Source organism: Schistocerca cancellata, chromosome 3, assembly GCF_023864275.1.
Source record: "Schistocerca cancellata isolate TAMUIC-IGC-003103 chromosome 3, iqSchCanc2.1, whole genome shotgun sequence".
Lineage (NCBI taxonomy): Eukaryota > Metazoa > Arthropoda > Insecta > Orthoptera > Acrididae > Schistocerca > Schistocerca cancellata.
This window is the reverse complement of record NC_064628.1, coordinates 528,509,460-528,530,634: the sequence shown is the minus strand read 5'-3', so window position 1 is coordinate 528,530,634 and position 21,175 is coordinate 528,509,460.

Genomic DNA, 21,175 nt, shown 5'->3' with positions numbered 1-21,175 from the left:
CCTGATGTCCTTAGGTTAGTTAGGTTTAAATAGTTCTAAGTTCTAGGGGACTGATGACCATAGATGTTAAGTCCCATAGTGCTCAGAGCCATTTGAACCATTTGAATTTTGCTCATAGTATTTTCGAGTGTGTTTCAGAATTTTTCGACATTTTTTGTGTTTTTCTTATTTTCGATGTTGGTGGGGGCATGTGCATTGATGAGTGTATATTTTTTACTGGGGCTCTGAATGAGCATAGTCCTAAGTCGATTGTTGATGGCTGTGATTTCTTTGTCAGAGTTGATGATAGATCTGTGTTCGAGAAAAGCAATGGCGAAGATTGGTACGCCTTTCCCTACCTTTTGTTGTATTTTGCTCTTGAAGATGAAATGGTTTCCGTAATGCAAGGTTTCATTGTCAGTTAGTTGTGGTTCTTGAAGAGCAATGATGAGAATTTTTTAGTCGGTCGATTTATTATGTAAGATTATTTAGTTTTCGTATTTAGATCAATGTATCGATGTTTAGTTATAAAAAAGAAAGTTCTTACGTGTGTGAAATCTTATGGAACTTAACTGCGAAGCTCATCAGTTCCTAAGCTTACACACTAGTTAACCTAAATTATCCTATGGACAAACACATACACACCCATGCCCGAGGGAGGACTCGAACCTCCACCGGGACCAGCCGAACAGTCCATGACTGCTGCGCCCCAGACCGCTCGGCTAATCCCGCGTGGCGTGTAGTTTTCAAATGCATGTTTTCTGCTTGTTATTGAAATTTACAGGAGATCTTCAATATTCTCTGCGGTGCTAACCTGGACTCCCCAGAATCCGAAATTCCAACTGCCGCTTGTCGACAGCCGGGTTGTGTACCACCTGGGGTATAGTTGACTTTGCTTGCACAGTTCATATTTGCTTGTGTTTCATTGGTTTGGCCTGGGTGATTCCAGGACCGGACAGAACCAGAGGGTGTTGAAGCCTTTGGAAGCAAATATTTTCAGCCTAGCTCATTGAGCTAACAGACAGTGACCAGAGTAGCGGTGGTTTTCACTCAGACGTGTCTGGATTTTGAGTTCAACGGATTGAGTAGCCGTTCAGGATTGTGTTAGTATTTGGTTCACCCTAAGTATTTGATTTCCTCGGTACCACCCATATGGGGGAGGGTTTCCCCTATCGGCCCCATGGGATTTTTATTATTATTATTATTGTCATTATGTCATCAGCAAATCCGATATGGTGCATCTTCCCACCACTGAAATAGATGTGCATTGTTCGATTCAGTATTTCCGTCACATAAATATGGGTTATAATTACGTGACATTGCTGCTAGTAGACATATTTCTCACTTTTTCTTAGGCAGTTCCTACCTGTTACTCCATCATAGGAATTTATGTGCGCAGCAGTGTTGCAATACAGACGTTCAAATTATCCGATTTCTGTAATTTCATTTCGATACCAGATCGTTCTAATCGGATGCAGACAGTCAGGCATAATGTGGATATCCGAATACGATTCTCATCATTTGATAGACTGGGAAAACCACATTCTTAATTGGACGGTTGAATCTAGATCACTTATTTATGACAGGGCCTGAATTCTTAAACACTGTGGAAAATAATAATACAATGTGGTTATTACTAATATGTTATTTAAATATGAATACATGAACGAACGAGATAACAGTTTATTTACAGGAGCAGAGCCCCATCCATCATAGCAAAGCGGTTATAATGTATTAATGTAAGGAGAATAGATGCTGAATGATGAATGCACGCAGCTTGCCGCTAACTTTGTGTAATGTCTTGTCTGTATAGACGTGTATCTGTTGCCTTTAAGATCCCTTCACTTTCACACATAAATCTATACAGTACAGTAAGGGACTCCCGTTTTGTCTTTAGGCTGATCCGTGATAAGACAGGCGAAAAATTAGACGAATGGAGGATTATTAGTATTTTCTCTAATTTTCATTCGCTCTCTCTCTCTCTCTCTCCTTTATCTATGTACAGTTTTAAATATAATATTCCATTACGTGAAATCAGCCCAATAGAATCTCTGGTGGAGCCCTTCGTCTTAGTATCCAGCGGCTGGCTTGCTGTAAGAGATCTTTACATTTATTATTATTGTTAAGCGCTGCATTCAGTTGGGAAAATCAATCGTTTGAACAATTCGTTCCTTTTACGAAAGATTTCGAATTCCAGATGTGTACGAAGCCTTTTTGGACGATTTAACAAAGACTCGGTGATTGCAGGCTCTCTTCGACACAGCTGAAACTTCCCCACTAATTACAGGGCCAACGCGATCATCAATGATTCAGACAAAGAACTCATTCGTTCAATCACTCCAGAATAAAAGGGGTCACAAACCTTATTTATGAAGGAAATTGTATATTCAATCCATCTCCATTACATGTCCAGATCTCTGTTGGTTCCAAGTCTTAGTTATTTTCCGTTACAGTTTCTTTCTCTTCAAACAACCCGCTAGTGGCACAAATGTTAATAGCTCGCTTTAGCGAGAAGAAAAGCAAATATGTCTCTTTTAGAAACCCGTCAATCTTTCAACAGATACTTCCGAAGCTGTCCTAGTTACCAGCCTCACAACCTTGGAGAATACATACATGTATCTCTGTTATTCCAAAGAATAAACGTACTAGAAAATACCTTGGCGTCGACGAGCTGTCGGCGCATATATTACTAGAAAATCCGATCAGATACTTTTCAAAAGTGAATAAATGTGGATGATTTGATTGACAATGATTAATTGGTGCGTGGTAGAGGGTAATTTTCCGTGGGGAGATTACAATGCCCCTCGCAGCGAGCGAAGTTTGTGAGCTTAATTTTGATTTACCGAACACACTTCGCGAGCTATCTATTAGTGTGGATAACCCGGAAGTGATGATTGTCAGTCTTCCGACTGAAAAAAAAAAAATTATGTTTAAGACAGACGAAGAAAAGAAATATTGAAAACAGAAGAAATGAAGAGACAGGTACCGCGGCTGTATTGCTTTTACGTGCAACAAGGTGTTGTGTCTGCTGTGCACAACCAAGGAAGATGATCTTTCATGAAACTGTTATCAGTGTCTACCCATTCGGGAACTTTCTTAAGCAGGGAAACCTTGGAAAACCTCTTAAGCCTAGACCCCCAGCCTACGGTACATAGAAGATAGGAAAGCCTACAGAAGAGAAAAAATAATTTTGAAATTGATCTCTAAATGAAAGATAGGGATCGATTTATATAACGATTTGGAGAAGAGTGATTTGTGCCTCTAGCAAAAAAAAAAAAAAACATTTTACAATCAATAACGTGAGTTTTCGTTTTACAATCTTGTTCCTAGGACAATATCTTGCGGTGCTGAAACTCCCCCGGATTTTGCATGTCCCCGTTGCGGTGGTGAAACTCCCCCGGATCTTGCATGTCCCCGACGGCCACATTTGTAGTCGGTCTTCTACGCGGCCCACAATGGGAAGAGTAGAAGGGACAGGGATACCCGAATTCACATGCAACATTCATTCCAAAAGAATTAGCAATGACCGAAAGGGAAACTCTTCCTGTAAAAGAACTGGTTAGGTTGCACCGTCCAAGATTCTCCTTTTTGAAAACAAAATCCTTATGGCTTCATGCATCCTTTTTCTTACGATGTACTGCAAAGAATTTAGCCATTGACGTAAGTTTTCCATTTAGCCGTTGACTAATGCTGTTGCCAAAAACATCATCATATTTACTCTAGTTTGAATATTCTTTTGGACTTTGCATCCCCACTTGTGCTTATAAGTCCAAAAATTCTGACACATTTCTGTCAATGATTTATTCTTCGTAATTTAAAGGATTCATCCAACTTACAGTAGATTTTGGATTCAAATCATCGAATAATGGAAAGTGTGGTTCATTTTATACAAAGACATAATCCATCATTTCCTTGAAAAGTCATATAATTTATCTATACTCAAAAAATTTTTATCCTAAATACATATATTTCTCCGCTTGATTGCTGTAATGTAAAAGTTATTAGCATTGAGGAATGCGGATTCACTTCTTTCATTTATTCTCTGATTCATCCGGCGTTCATACATGCACATATATGGAAATGGATTTTTCAAACAAAATTCCAAAACGAACAAGACCCATTAAATAACTACTGATTCTATGAATATTACTTTCTTTTAACATTCGAAAATAAATCAAGAACTCTTAACGTCTAATTACAACACTTTTTTTTAAAAAAAGTTCAACATCAATCAGTTTACCCTCGCGTTTGATGCGAGTCTCTTACGAAGCATATCTGTGTCGTCTATATCGATTCTAACTCTCGCGCCGACGTCAACTGTTTTGCGCGGGAAATTATCTTTGCGGCGTTAACCGTCACTCATGATTCACTGCCTAAACGCATCCCTTCACACGTTTACACATCTAAGCATGCACTTGAAATTATATATGAACATTCACTAGCAACCTCTTTTGATTATGCAGCGTCATTTGCGGGAAACATATCATTCTTCTTGAAGGTCAGTCAGATCCTTTATAAATCTTGATGACATTAGCAATGCTAAAGTTCCATGTTTACCCAAACACAGGTGAAGCCTATCTCCACTATCTTCTTTGCAGCACTCGATAGTAATAGTTAGTCACTACTTCTACAATTTATGTCACTGATTAATTATTTCAGTTTAAAGTTTTCTCACACTACACACACACAGTTTATTGTTATGTTTTTACGAGCGTTCATCTCTGTCACTCGCAACACCATTCCTCCCTATTTTCTAATATTCATTAAAGTTTTTTAAGTCGTTATGGCAAAATAACCCTTTAATTTTGTTAGATCCCGGGTATGCTAACAGATAAGCCCCAGGATTCGGAATTTGTAGAATGATGTATGGGCCAGTATATAATAACTCCCATTTCTTTATACTCTTCTTTATTAAGGATGATCTGGTATGTCTTTTGACTAGTACCTTCTCTCCGACGTGGTACGCCTGTACCCTCTTGATTAATTTGTCATATTGTTGTTTTCTCTGATCAGCCTTTTTCGTCATATTTATGATGGCTTGTCTTATTTTTTCTTCCCAAGGCATCTCAGTTTCCTGAGTTTTGGGCATATGTTCAGTCCAGAAGTTTTCCTCTTTTGCTTCGAACATCAATTCATGAGGTGTATATCCAGTGGAGGAGTGGGGCATGTTGTTATATATCTGCTCAAACTCTTCCACATAATTTGCCCACGCAGTCTGCTTATTAGGGCAATACGTCCTCATAAATCGATTGAACTCTCTAAAAATTCTTTCAACCAAATTGCCTTGTGGGTGGTAAAATGATGTTAGTATGTGTTTCACACCGACTTGAGACAAAGCCTGTTTCCATCGGAGTCCCGTGAATATCTTAGCATTGTCTGTTATGATCGCTTTAGGTGTACCAACATGTGGAAGATAATCCCTTGTCAATCTTAATACAATTACTTTGGCTGTAGCCGCCTTTATCGGGTATAACTTTACGTATTTCGTACACACATCGAGAAATGCCAACACATATCTAACACCGCCTCTTGAAGTAGGTAATGGTCCACACAGATCGCACGAAACTAATTATTTTGGTTCTTGGACTAATATAGAGCATAATGGGTGCTTACTCCCTTTTGAATCCGGCTTTGTTTTTTGACAGATTATGCATTTCTTCAAGACCTCATGCACTCTGCGCTTTATGTTGGGAAAATAACAGTACCCACTTATCTTGTCTGCACATTTTGTCGCACCGAAATGTCCCCAGGTTAAATGGGTGAACCATACGAGTTTCTCTATTTGCGCCTCAGGTATACAAACACACCAACGGACTTTGTTTGGCCTTCCACAGCGGAAAAATAATACGCCATTTACCAGCTTGTAATAATTTGCAATCTGATCCGAAGGTTGCTGTTGTAACCTTTGAATGACACTCCCCCATTGAGCATCTCTTTTCTGTAACTGTGCCATATGCGCACACAAATTGACGTAGTATGTCTTAAATGGATTTTCCTGCAGTAGCAATACAGGGAATTCTGAGTTATTATTTACTTCAATCTCTTTGGTCAAACCCTGTGGTGACCTTGATAGAGCGTCAGCAATAATGTTTTGCTGTCCTGAGACATGCACGATTTTAAATTGGTATTGTTGCAGAGCGAGAGTCCATCTAGCCAGTCTGGGGTGTAACAGTTTACACGTTTGTAAAAACGTTAATGATTGATGATCGCAATATACGATAGTCTTTGACCCATATAGATAATAATGAAATTTTTTAAATCCCCAGACGACCGCAAGAGCCTCTAATTCTGTCGTCGTGTAAGTTCGTTCACAGTTGGACAAAACACGACTAGCAAACGCAATAGGACAGAAGGCGAGTTGTCCATTTATCTTGCGTACTTGGAAAAGGCACGCTCCAATACCCACATTCGACGAATCGGTTGACAGGTAAAATTCTTCTTGCATGTCCGGATGGTACAAAAGCAGTGCATTTACTAATTGCTTCTTTATCTCTTCGAATGCTTCTTGACACTCTAATGTCCAGAGCCAGGGCACATCCTACTTCAGCAGACTATTTAGAGCTGCTGCGTTCATGGCCTGATTTGTTATGAATCTTCGAAAAAATGAGGCAGGACCCATAAACCCTTTTAATTGCCTCCTATTTCTGGGTGTTGGAAACTTACTAATCGCAATTAGCTTCTCCTTGGTTGGTAAAATTCCCTTTGCGTCAATTATATGCCCCAGGAACTTGATTCTGTTTACTGCAAAATGGGATTTCTGTAGGTTAGCAGTTATTCCCATGGTTTTGAACACGTCCAACACTCGGTTCAGTAAGGTAATATGCTCCTCCCAAGTTTTCGATGCAATAAGCAAATCATCAACAAACACTGTTATCCTGGTTTTGAGTTCTGGGCCTAGTGCATAATCTAGAGCTGCTATAAAGATTCCAGCACTAATGTTGAGTCCGAAAGGAACCACAGTAAATTGGTAACTTCTTCCAGAATAAATGAAAGCCGTATATTTCCTTGATGACTCATCCAACTTGATTTGCCAATAAGAGCTCCGCAAATCAATGCTCGTCAAATATTGGACATCTTGCAACCGTTGTATAAGTTCGTCTATGTTTTCCGGATGTGTTCTCACTGGAATTATGATTTTACTTATTTCTCTGGCGTCGAGTACCAGTCTAACAGTCCCATTTGCTTTTGGCACGACTAACAATGGGGAGCAGTAGGGGTTGTAGAGGGTTCGATCAAACCCCATTTCAACATGCGATCTATTTCCTTTTGAACTTGAGCCTTTAACCTCCAGGGAACAGGATAGAAAGTTCTACAATACGTTTCGTGCGGCTTAACGTAGAGATGGCATATGTATCCCTTAATAACTCCTGGCCTTTCATCAAACACGTTTTCATACGTTAATAATAATTCATTGAGCTGCTTCTTCTGATCTTCTATAATGCAGTCGGATTCACTTAACTTTTCACACACTAATTGACCGAAATCTTCTTTGACTTGGAACTCATTAATTACGTGCTCTTTCGAATTTTGTGCCGTCCTGATTACTTGCACACTGATCCCACAATTATATTTTCTCGTAAGGCTTTCTTTTTTCAACAACTCCAACTCAATTTCTTGTTTATTAACATTCAACCAAATTTTTCCTGTTTTAAAATCTATTCTGCATCCGTATTGACGTAGGCTGTCGACTCCGATAATGCAATCTACCACCAAATTTTTCACAACAAGGAATGTGCTTAATATTGCTACATTTCCGACTTCTACACTAAGTAGTGACTGCACTTTTACATTAGCCGATCGAGCCCCAACGGCGCCTATTATTCTGCAATTTTGAACTGGAAAAATTGGTACTCGTCTTATATTTCTGATCTTGTTGAATAGTGCCTCCGAAATAACATTTGTGGTTGCAGCTGTGTCTAAAACCGCCACTATAGGTACGGTCTCCAAAATGACTTGCACTTCGGCTACTGCCACCTGTTCCTTATCCTCATCTTGTGGTTCTAAGTCCTCGGTCAGTTCATCTGCCAGTAATCGTCCATCATTATACGTTAGCATGGGTACACATATCCTGTTGCCCCTCAACCAATTATTGACCGCTCCTCCGGGGCACGAGTGGGTCCTTACAAGTTTGTTGGATTTTGATTTGTCTGCTGGTTGACATCATCCGTCACTTCAGTAATTACCGGTTGATTCGTAGATGTCCGTCCCCACTGATGTTGGTTATTTGAATTCATTCCCCCCGGTTGATTCCACTTTCTATTATTGTTATTATTCCAGGCTTGGGGTCTGAAATTCCTTTCGTTCCCCCACACGGGATTGTATCTTTTCCCGTTCCTGTTGTTCCTTGGATAGCCCCTCGCAAGACTATTGCCGGGATTACTATTGAGATTTTGAGGGGTTTCTCCATTATTTAACGATCTCTGTTCATTCCCTTGCCTACCGTTTGGCGGAGGTTCTATCTCCCTATATTGGAATCTGTTATTACGATCTTTCTGGTTGTTCTCTTCGATAATATCTATTTGGTCTAACGTCGTGAGGAACGACTCCAAGTCTTTATCGTTGCCGTAAATCAATTGATTCCGGATGCTAATTGGTAGTCTTGCCTTAAGTATGTTTATTATGTCTGGCAAGGGCATAGGTCTGTCCCAGTATCTTGTTTTATTTATATATTTTTCGAAATACTTTCTAAGGCTTCCTTTCGAAAAGGAGAAAGGCTCTGGGTAGAGCACCTCCTGCCTTAGGCGTTCCTGTACCCCTTCTGACCAGAACTTTGCTAAAAACGCCTTCTCAAAATCGTCATATGTCGAGCAAACAGAAGTCATGTCCGAGGCCCAGATCGCCCCCGAACCTTGTATATATCCTGTAACAAAACTGATCTTCTGCCACTCCGACCAATTTCTGGGTAGCACTCCTTCTGAAACTTCGAATAAAAACAATTGGATGGACCCCCCCTTTTGTCAGGGTTAAAAATCTGGAATTGCCTATGCTTTATCATTTTTTCTTCAGCATGGCAAAGGCTTTCGTAATCTCCGTTAGATAAGAATTCACGCGAACAACTAGCTCGTGGCAATTTAATGTTTGAGTTACTTACACAAGTCGGTATCGTGTGCGAATGTGCAGTAACTGGCTCTATAGTCGCTGCCAACTTCTGCTGCTGGCCTGTATTCATTTGTTCTGAGCTTTGTTGTGAAGCGCGCATCGACTCTTCTATCGTTTGTTTCCAATGCTCCAAATCAGCCCCTAACTGCTGTCGCACCTCCTCAAGTCCTTTCGCAAACAAATTCTCTTCCTGTTTGCCAGATAAACTCTGGAATGCTGCCTTAACATTTTGCTCAACGTTTTCACACATTAGCCTTTTGTTTTCTAATGTGATTTCGGATAATTTACCCGTTAATACGTTAATTTGGTGGTCTATAACGTCTTGACGTTCTGTCAGATGTTCAACACTTTCCTTTAGGTTAGTCTGCGTACGTGCCAATTCAGGAAGTTGCGCAATTGCACATGACATGGCGTCTTGCTTTTGTACTAATTGCGGAACCATTTCCACCTGTTCCCGTACAGTATCTATCTTAATAGCCACATACTCCTTCATTTCTACACGTACGCGTTGAGTAGATTCCTCACATTGAGCTTACACCAATTCTATTTGTGCCGTTAATTTTCGTTCCGTCTCTTCGGCCTGATCTTTGAGTTCCTTGGTCTTCGCCTCTATCCGCAGCTCTAATTCGGAAAAACTGTCTTGTAACTGCTGCTTAATCTCAGTTTTCAGATTTTCCTGCCCTTCCGTAACTGAGGCTAATTTCGCGTTCAAATCATTTTGCCCTTCATTAACTGAGGCTAACTTCGCGTTAATGTCGGTTTTCAAATTTTCCTGCCCTTCAGTAACTGAGGCTAATTTTGTATTCAAATCATTTTGCCCTTCAGTAACTGAGGCTAATTTCGCGTTAATGTCGGTTTTCAGATTTTCCTGCCCTTCAGTAACTGAGGCTAATTTCGCGTTAATGTCGGTTTTCAGATTTTCCTGCCCTTCAGTAACTGAGGCTAATTTCGCGTTAATGTCGGTTTTCAGATTTTCCTGCCCTTCAGTAACAGGCTAATTTCGCGTTAATGTCGGTTTTCATATTATTCATGCTCTCAGTTATCATCTGCATCTGTCTCATGATAATTACCAATGGATCTAATCCATGTTGCGTACTTGCTGTTACATCTCCAGCCGTGTCTACAGGGCGTTCTATTGCGCTATCTGTAGCGATCGGTTCTACAACACTTCTTACTGCATCATTATTATCAGTGCTAACAGCTGAAGGCTGTTGCGTGCTGCTATGCTCTGCTTGACTCATCCTAAACATTGCCCTAGTTAAAACCATATAAATGTTCTACTGTCAATATATATATATATATATATATATATATATATATATATATATATATATATATCTCCCTTCTACTGTCACTATATGTAACTCCGTTCACACAAGAGTACTTCTGTGGCTACTTTCTTACTGTACTTATACAAATAAATGCAACTGGGGCACAAATAAATGCAACTGGGGCAGGTCAATCAAACTACATCTAGCATGAACACAATTATTCAATGTTCAAATATCCAATAATACTAAACAGAAAGCGTATATTTCATCTATACTAGCAAGCTTTAATAATAAAATTATAGATCTGGCATTATCTCTGCGGCCCTCGTGCTCTCTGTCTTGTGTTCTTATTTGTAGATCCACTTAATTTGACTGCGAGTCTTTCCTCTCTTTTCCAAGCGTCAGTTATGTTAGTTCGTCGTAGTTCACATGAAACAGAGAACAAAATTATTTTAGCAACGTCCAAAAACGTGTCCTGTCACGGATTGGCCATTATAATGTATTAATGTAAGGAGAATAGATGCTGAATGATGAATGCACGCAGCTTGCCGCTAACTTTGTGTAATGTCTTGTCTGTATAGACGTGTATCTGTTGCCTTTAAGATCCCTTCACTTTCACACATAAATCTATACAGTACAGTAAGGGACTCCCGTTTTGTCTTTAGGCTGATCCGTGATAAGACAGGCGAAAAATTAGACGAATGGAGGATTATTAGTATTTTCTCTAATTTTCATTCGCTCTCTCTCTCTCTCTCTCCTTTATCTATGTACTGTTTTAAATATAATATTCCATTACGTGAAATCAGCCCAATAGAATCTCTGGTGGAGCCCTTCGTCTTAGTATCCAGCGGCTGGCTTGCTGTAAGAGATCTTTACATTTATTATTATTGTTAAGCGCTGCATTCAGTTGGGAAAATCAATCGTTTGAACAATTCGTTCCTTTTACGAAAGATTTCGAATTCCAGATGTGTACGAAGCCTTTTTGGACGATTTAACAAAGACTCGGTGATTGCAGGCTCTCTTCGACACAGCTGAAACTTCCCCACTAATTACAGGGCCAACGCGATCATCAATGATTCAGACAAAGAACTCATTCGTTCATTCACTCCAGAATAAAAGGGGTCACAAACCTTATTTATGAAGGAAATTGTATATTCAATCCATCTCCATTACATGTCCAGATCTCTGTTGGTTCCAAGTCTTAGTTATTTTCCGTTACAGTTTCTTTCTCTTCAAACAACCCGCTAGTGGCACAAATGTTAATAGCTCGCTTTAGCGAGAAGAAAAGCAAATATGTCTCTTTTAGAAACCCGTCAATCTTTCAACAGATACTTCCGAAGCTGTCCTAGTTACCAGCCTCACAACCTTGGAGAATACATACATGTATCTCTGTTATTCCAAAGAATAAACGTACTAGAAAATACCTTGGCGTCGACGAGCTGTCGGCGCATATATTACTAGAAAATCCGATCAGATACTTTTCAAAAGTGAATAAATGTGGATGATTTGATTGACAATGATTAATTGGTGCGTGGTAGAGGGTAATTTTCCGTGGGGAGATTACACGGTGCGAGATTAGTTTCAGGGCCAAGAGACGATACAGCTGTTGTCGTTTGTTCCACGATCACCGAACATCAACCAGATAGAGAACATGTGGGCAGAGGTAACAAGGTCATTGGCATGTGGACCTAGAAATGCAAGCGACCTTTGGACGAATATAGAAAATGTATGGTGGGACGTTGAAAGGTGGCTACACTGAGCCACAGCGCCAAAGATCGCGCCAGAGAGTATTGTTCCGCCGCCTCCACTGGCAGTGCTTATTGAGACGTTGCGGCAGGCAGTTTTTGCCGAGAAGTTGTGGTGGACACTGTTTGTCGTGAAGTTGGAGTGAGATGGGGTAGTAGTGAGTGTTTGTTCCATGTTTTATGCAGCTATTTGATGGGAGAGATAGCAGATGTTATTCTAATGGAGACATTGTAATGATCAGAGTGCATTTCGTCAATATAAATTAAGGTAACAAACTACTTTTATTTTTCTCTCTCATTATTTCAGTGACCTAAATAATGCATCATTACAGGTTCAGTCAACAAAGCATCTGGCTTGTGTTCTTGTATTAGAGTGTAATTTTGGTTTTCTTGCACAATTATAGTATTTCTAATTTTCTTTTATCACGTCAGTATAATTGGTATTTAAAAATTCTTGTCTTGTTGAAGAAGAACCGTGCCAGATGTGCGTTGAGTCATACTACCACATACAGAACAGTTACACTTGTGCTTTGTTGGTTTCGTGGGTTTTATAGTTGCTGGGGACTTAATTAATTAACTGTGTTAACGAAAATTTTCTTACATTCTTTGTTGTCATTCTAAGCAGTCAGATTGCGTACTAAAACTAGTCAGGGCCAGCCGTTTACGAGACTTGCGTAATCGGACATACAGCTACTAAAAAAAAAATATTTTCATTAATTGTAGTTTAGTAATTTGTAGTTTAGTAATTGTAGTCTATTTTGCATGTGTAGATTTGGTAATTGGCATTCTTCTAATGGTATTTTTCAAAATTTAATTTTTATTGCCTTGTATACGAGTTTGACGATTTGGTGCAATTATTTCAATTGTTCGATTAATCGTGTTTGAGGGAAATATTTCGTGTGAATGGTATTGTTGAAGATGAGGAGTCATTGTGTGTAATTTTCGTACAGTGACGAATTTTTTATGTTTTGTAAATGATTACGCGATCGATGAAAAAGGCGAAAATGATGAATAGTGAGAATGACGAAATTGTTGACATGGCGAACTCGCCAACACAGGACAACAGTATGAGGAATAATGAAGTGGAAAACAATGTAATAAGTCGGGAAAATAGTCCGGAACCATTTCAAAATTTTTCTCAATCAGAAAATTCACAGAATCCGAGATTAACGATAGAAGATTCTGGAACAGTATCGAACACAGATAGCCTGATGGCTATGCAGAAGGAAGTTAGTTTTGTGGGAAATGTTAGGGGCGAAAAGAATTCTGAACCATTTAATATGGAGCAGTTGATGGGTGCAATATTAAATTTGGGATCTCGGTTAGACTTACAAAGGGGAACAATGGAGCAGTTTCGATCTGAATTTAAAACAGAGATAGGAACAATTAAAACAGAGATGGGAACAATTAAAACTGATATGGGAACAATGGAAACACGGTTAGGATCTGAATTTAAAACAGAGATTGGAACAATTAAAACAGAGATGGGAACTTTGGAAACACGGTTAGATTCACGAATAGGGACATGTTTCAAAAATATGAAAGATGAATTAAAGAAAGAAATCAGAGAAGAAGTACAACCGATTTTGAATGCTCACAATAATAGATTAGTTGCAGTAGAGATTAGACAAAGGGAACAGGATAGAGAACAGGAAGAAAGAGATCGCGTGATAGTACAGAAATTTTCAGAGTTAAATTTACAACGTGCAAAAGATAAGGAAGAAATATTTGAGAGAATCGAGGAATCCGTACCAAATGACAGATTAAATAACCTAACACAACAGTATGAACAGTTAACTACTAAATGTGTTAATACTGAAAACCGAGTCGCGACACTTACGGAAGACGTAAATAAACAGAAAGAACAAATAGGTGATTTATCGCAAAGAGTTGAGGAGATTTCAGACAAATTGACAAATCTTAGTTTAAATGGGGACAGAGATTCAGATGATACAGTACCATTGCCATTCGCAAAAACCGAAGAGTATCAGAACATAAATAAGCATGTTGAAAATCAGGGAAAATTTAATGAACGCGTGAAAAGGGAATTTGAGGCATTAAAAAAGCAAGTCAAACAAATTGAAGGCGAAATCGTAGGAAAAGACGGCAAAGGAAATTTAGAATCACAGATACCAGAGGGGTTTGAAGAAAATAATTTGTTTCATTTACGGGATGCAACAAGAGAGCGCCAGGCGCGCGAACTTGACAATAATCGACATTGGGACTGGGACAGGCGCGGTAGTTCTTTGTCGCCACGAGGAGAAAACTTTGACTATAAACACTTCTTAACTGTTCGGAAATTTAAGATCTTCCGCAATTCTAAGAATGACATACATTCATGTGCATGGTTAGATCAATTTATGTACGTTCTTCCACCAAATTGGCCACTAAGTCACAAACTGGAATTTATGTGTGGGTATTTAGAAAACGAACCGGCGACGCGGATGCGCGCACTCATTAGAGATTGTAATAATCTGAAAGATTTTTATCATGCATTTCTATCGGCATATTGGTCCGAAAACACGCAAGACAGAGTCAAACACAGTCTTATTATGCAGCGTAATTTCAAACAGTCTGAGTTCCGCACGCCAGTGGAATATTTTGAAGACATGATTCGAAAGAATCAGTTCCTTTCCAACCCTTATAGCCCGACTGAATTAATTCGCATTTGTTTAACTAAGCTGCCACAATCCATAAGACAAATTGCTTTAGCTGGAAGATGTAAAGACGACATCGAGACTTTTAAGACTTTGTTGCAAGAACTTGAGTATGACAACGACGACGGGACTTCTTGTAACTTTTTCAGTAACAGTAATTACAATAGATTTTCAGAGAAAAGGGATAGTGATCGGAACGGGCGTTATATGGGTAACTTTGAGAATAACAGACGTAACAGACAGGACAATAGATACCAGCCTTATGACAATAACAGACGTTCTAACAGAAATTACACAGACAATTATAATAGCGGTAATTCGTACCGGGATGATCAATCATACGGAAACAGTAATCGGTATCATCAGGACAGAAATTATTCATACAGTAATAGAAATTCTTACTACAGAAATAATCAGGGTAGTAGATACAACAATAATTTCAGAAGTGACAGTCGAAATTACACAAGAAGTAGTTATGTAGACAGACAGGAAAACAGAAATTTTAATAACAGACACAACCAAGAATTTGTATCTAACAGACAGGAGGGACCTAATTGGCATCCTCCACGTGACAGACCTTCAGAGAGACAAGTGCAAATCGTAGAAATGGATCCGCGAAATGACGCGAATACTCAAAGACGTGACGCAAACAATCGACAATGACTTGCAGCTTCGGCTTCTGGCAGCAATATAGACGGTTCAGAAAGTAATGACACTACGACTTTACACTACGTACGCCTGGAAGACATGAGAGACATTTTGTTAGACGAAAAGGAAAATAATGTAGACGCATTTTTACATCCTGTTATTGAAGTATGTGTGGATAAGAATAAGTTCACTGCAGTTTTAGATTCTGGGAGCCCATTGAATGTCATTAGTGAATCAGTTTTTCGTATATGTGAAAGAACTATTGCCTGTCCTGTGTTACCTATTTCTAAAACTACAATTCGAGGAGCGATTTCTGGAAAAAGTGTAGAAGTTAAACAACAGACCAACTTAAATTTCATTTGTCAAGGATACGAATTTTCTGCTAATTTTATTATTGTTCCATTACTCAGTACACAAATTATATTAGGTATGGAGTTTCTTAACGCACATAAGGCAATTTTGAACTTTAAAGAAGGGAGTGTGAATTTGACTGTTGCCGGAATGCCGATATGTTTGAAATTTTTCGAGTGTTTAACAAGATCTGAACCAGATACAAAATGTTTAAGGTTTCTTACTTCTGATGTTTTCGTTGAGCATTATGACGACAATGTGTTTATTCATGACAATGACAATAGATACAGAGACGTGATTGATGATATAATTAATAGCGAAGAACTAATTAATGAAAAGGTTAAGAAAGCTGAAGTGCCAGATGACGTTGCAAGAGAAGAGCTGCACCAAATTTTGACTTCACATGCTACAGTGTTTAGTCATCACACGGGAACTATACAAGGCTTACAATATTTATTTAAAGTAAAAGAACACACACACTATTTCGGGGGAAAACGTACGCTATTCCTTTGGCTTACAGAGACAAGGTTAAGAATGAACTTCAGTACATGTTAGACCAGGGCATTATTGAGCCCGCAGTCAGTCCTTATACTAGCCCATTACACGTTGTTCTTAAAAAGGATGGGTCAATTCGCTTGGTTCTGGATTCCAGACAGATAAATAATATCATCATTCCTTAAACTGACCGTCCACAAAATTTAGATGAACTTCTTCAACATTTCCATGGAATTAAAGTTTTATCCACGATTGATATGCGCGCGAGTTTTTGGCAAATAGAACTCCACCCTGATTGTAGAAAATATACTGCCTTTTTAGCCTTTGGTAACTGTTACCAGTTTCGGAAATTACCGTTTGGACTTACTGTATCTTCAGCAGCATTCATTTGTAGCTTAAATGAAATTTTACCTGTTTATCTTCGTGACAATATTACTTCATATGTTGACGATATTCTTATTTCTAAACATTCTTGGAGTGAGCACAACAATATTTTGGATTCATTATTACGTATCTTTGCAAGAGTTGGCATTACAGTGAACTTGGAAAATCTGAATTTGGTCGTTCTCAGGTGAAATTTCTCGGTCACATTATTTCTACAGAAGGTATTCTTCCTGATCCAGAAAAATTAGACGCTATTCGTAATTATGCTGTTCCTACTACAAAACGTGATGTTCGTAGTTTCCTTGGTGTCTGTAATTTTCTTAGACGCTTTGTTAAATTGGACGATTTGGCCACACCTAGTTTATGTGAACTATCTGGAAAGAAATCTAATTGGTGTCGGGATGAGGAAGCTCAATCAGAATTTGAACAACTTCGCGATGCTTTAGTTGCTGCTCCACTTCTTTCACATCCGGATTTATCTAAAGATTTTTGTTTGGCGACGGACTCATCATACAAAGGCCTAGGTGCACATTTATTTCAAGAGATAGAAGAAAACGGCGTTGTAGTACAGAAAACTATTGCATTTGGAAGTCGTGTTCTCTCTAAATCAGAAAAGAATTATTCGATTACGGAACTTGAAGCTTTGGCTGTTGTTTGGGCTTTCACAAAATTTCGCGCATTTTTGTTTGGCAGACATACTAAGGTTTACACCGATCATCGAGCTCTGGAATTTCTTATGTCGACAAAATTAACTCATGGCAGATTGTCACGATGGGCGTTGTACCTACAGGAATTTGATTTTAGTATTGTTTACATACAGGGTTCTTCAAATATTGTTGCTGATGCTTTATCACGTGCACCTATGGGTTTGAAACAAAGTGCTGAAGAGGACTGCAAGGAAAACAATTATTGTTTGATGTATATTCAAGGTGTTGCGTTTGAGAACTTTATTTCGTCTTCGCTCCAGGACATCGCTAAGAAGCAAAATAAGGATCCAATCTGGAAGGACATTAAAAAGAAGTGGAGGAGAAAGGAAAGCGTAGCGATTAGACAGCATTATTTAGTTCGCAACGACATTCTTTTTAAACGAAAATCGGTCGACAACTCTGTTTGGTTAGTTTGTATTCCTGATGAGTGGGTTAATAAGCTGATTTGGTATACGCATTTCAGTTATGCACACTTTGGTCCCAGAAAATGCTTTCATAAATTACGAGAAAATTGCTACTTCAATAATATGGAAAAACGTATTCGATTTGTTCTTGCCAAATGCAAATTATGTCAAAAGGCTAAGCCGCCAACAGTTTCTCACAGAGCACCGTTGTTTCCTATCATTCCAGCGAAATTGAAGGACATGGCTGCAGTCGATTTGTTCGGTCCAGTGGTTCGATCTACTAATGGTTTTGCGTACATTTTCGTAGCAGTGGAGTTGACATCAAAATATGTGTGTTTTACACCGTTACGCAAAGCAACAGCTCGTTCAGTATCTAACGCTTTCATCAAACATTTTCTTAAAGAAGTGGGTCATGTTGATAAGGTTATATGAGATAATGGATCACAGTTTCGTTCTTAAATTTGGCTTCGTACTCTACAGCGTCGTAAAATTAAACCAATTTTCATTTCACTTTTTCACCCCCAATCTAACGCTTCAGAGAGATGGATGAAGGAAATCAATAAATTGTGTCGTCTTTATTGTCATCAGAATCACAGAACGTGGGATCAGTATCTTAATATTTTTCAAAACATTCTGAATGAACTCCTTAATGATTCAACTTCTTTACCGCCTTTACTGATATTAAAGAACAAAGCACCGACAAATCGCATTTCTGAAATCGTTCCTTTTCCGCCTTCACGGAAACTGCGGCATTCTGAAGTTGTGAATCTGGCTATACAAAATATTGCATCTGCGGCTGCTAGAAGAGAGAAATCAGCTAAGCGTCCTGGTCGCTTAAAAATCTTGTCAGTTGGTCAGAAGGTGTTAATTAAGTCCCATCGTTTGTCTCACAAAGGAAAAGGCTTGTGTCGCAAATTTTTTCTGCTTTATAACGGCCCATATAGAATTCGCAAAATTATTCATGATAACACTGTCGAAGTAGAAACTCTTAAATCACGACGCTCTAAGGGAATACATCATATATCTAACGTTAAAATTTTTGTGGAATGATATACTTTTGAAAAATTTTTGTAGAATGACATACTTGTGAGAAACTAACAGCTACATGTAAACATGCGGAGAGTACAAGGATACCGCGCTGTGTTTTGGCGGCGGTATATACTCAAAGCAACAGTCAAGTCTGCGCGCCGCACAGGGCAGTCGTTGACCGCAAACAATCACTTCCTACGTCACGCGCCTACAGCTGATCGAGCGCTCAGTGCGAATGCACTGACAGCCGTAAATAAATACACAGTCTAATTTCTCCGACATAAGTCAGTATAAAGCTATAGTGACTTGATGAATTATGTTATTAACATTCAGTATTTTTCAGGATACGGTTCTATAAGATATTTAAGAACTTCAGGTAAATTCTGTGCGTGTCCGACGTTAAGACGACTTGCTATCGAGAAATTTTCAGGAAGAATGTAATTTCCAAGAAGAAACTAATAAACAAAAAAGGTAACTATTAATTGAGTTTATTTTTCAGGTAACATATTTCAACTTAGGTACGTACTTTAGACGTAATTTGCTGCTCGCGATTACGTGATTCATACTTTGTACTAATTTCATGTTCTATGAATTTACTTGTGAAGCGACGTGCTTGCGTACGTTAACTGATTTTGACAATGATTATTAATGAACTGGGTTGTAACTTGTGTATATGATGCATCGCTTGACTGCACTGCTTTTTCACTGATGTCATATTTTTTTAATTATGTGCCTGCTGTGCTTATTTATTTAAATTATAATTGTCACCTGATTAATTGTGCTGATGTGGTTAGGTATGTAAGTTATACTTTGTGATTTATCTGCTTGCGCCTTCATGTTTATTTATTAAGATTACATATGAACATTATTTGCTTACGGTGATACGATGCTGATGACCTGTTTATTACGTAAGATATGTTTGCTGCTATGCGTATGGATTGCATATTTATACATTTCTGTTTGTTGTCACAACTACTCTTTAGTTTGGTATATAGAAATGCTGTTGTACTGTGTATGAACATAGAGTTTAGGTTACACTATGGTATTAGTTACAGATTGTTTGCTTGGCAGAGCCTCGTTGTAAGAATTGTGCTGCATCCACTTGTTGACATTCTGTTCACTACTGGTATATTTACTCGCTATTGCTTGTTTTGCTTACGCTCAGTGCTTTATATTTTAACATAAGAAAATGAACAGCAGTAATTCGACGAGCGACTTTAGTACAAGAAACGTCATAGAAGTCACATGAGCTGGAGGTTTTATGAAAGCTGTATAAATGTATGCCAATAGGAAGGAAGCTAACGACATGACATACCAACACAGTTATTACACTGCATTTTTCGTGAGCAATTGAAATAGGAAGTGACACTTGACACAAGAAATATTCCACATGTTTGCTTCTGTTTGCCATAATTCTTGAAGTGGTGTACACACTGTGAAATATTAGGATCATTCACACTCCGTAATCGTACTTAATTACTGAGAGTTATTCGAACTAAGTCTGTTAGAGGTCATGTATGCATTCTTTGTTTGTAATTCATAATGAGTAGAAGAATTTGGTCAGATGGATTACACAGAGGTTGCGTGTCTTCGGATTGTATGGGATGAGGAGGTTTGCATTAGGATTTTATCTGTACTTGTTCGAGGAAACTGACTAGAGGAAAGAGTTGTTATGGAAGTGAAATGATACTGGCAATAAGGTTTATATGTATCGACGTATTGAAGAGGTATTATTGAGGTATTGAGATTATATGACGTTGATTGGAGTTTTGGTGTATAAGAGGTAAAGTAAGTGAGGTGCATTTTTTTTTTTTTTTTTTTTGTGTTGGTCTATATGGAACAAGGAGGATGAAGATAGCAGACTAGAACACTAAAATGGAAGGAAGATTGCCTACACACACTTTGTTAAATCACTAAGCAGTATGTAGTTTTTTTTGGAGAGACGAACTTGCATATCTTGGCACACTGACAGTTGTTCAGCAACCGTTCATTTATTCTGGCTTGGCAAACATTGGTCTTGACATGATGACTATGACGTTGACTTAACTATTATTGACTGTTATACATTGCTGCCACTATTACTTGATACACATGATAAACATGTAATTTTGACAGAATTGCATTTAAACAGTTAACACTATTCAATTACACAGTAGTACTTAATGTGGATGAAAGATGAGTGAGTGCGTTTGGTGTGTTTTCCTTTCCTAATCCTACCCACCTATCTCCTAAATATTATTTTTTTTTGTTTGTAGTGGCTTGCACTGACACCCATAAATATTATAGGTTTACTGATGTTTGTGTACTTGTAATAGTTAATATGACAATTATCTGACATCATTTGTGTGTTTGTTATGATTTGTATGTTTAGTGTAAAAGCATTTGTATGTGTATTCAAACTATTGT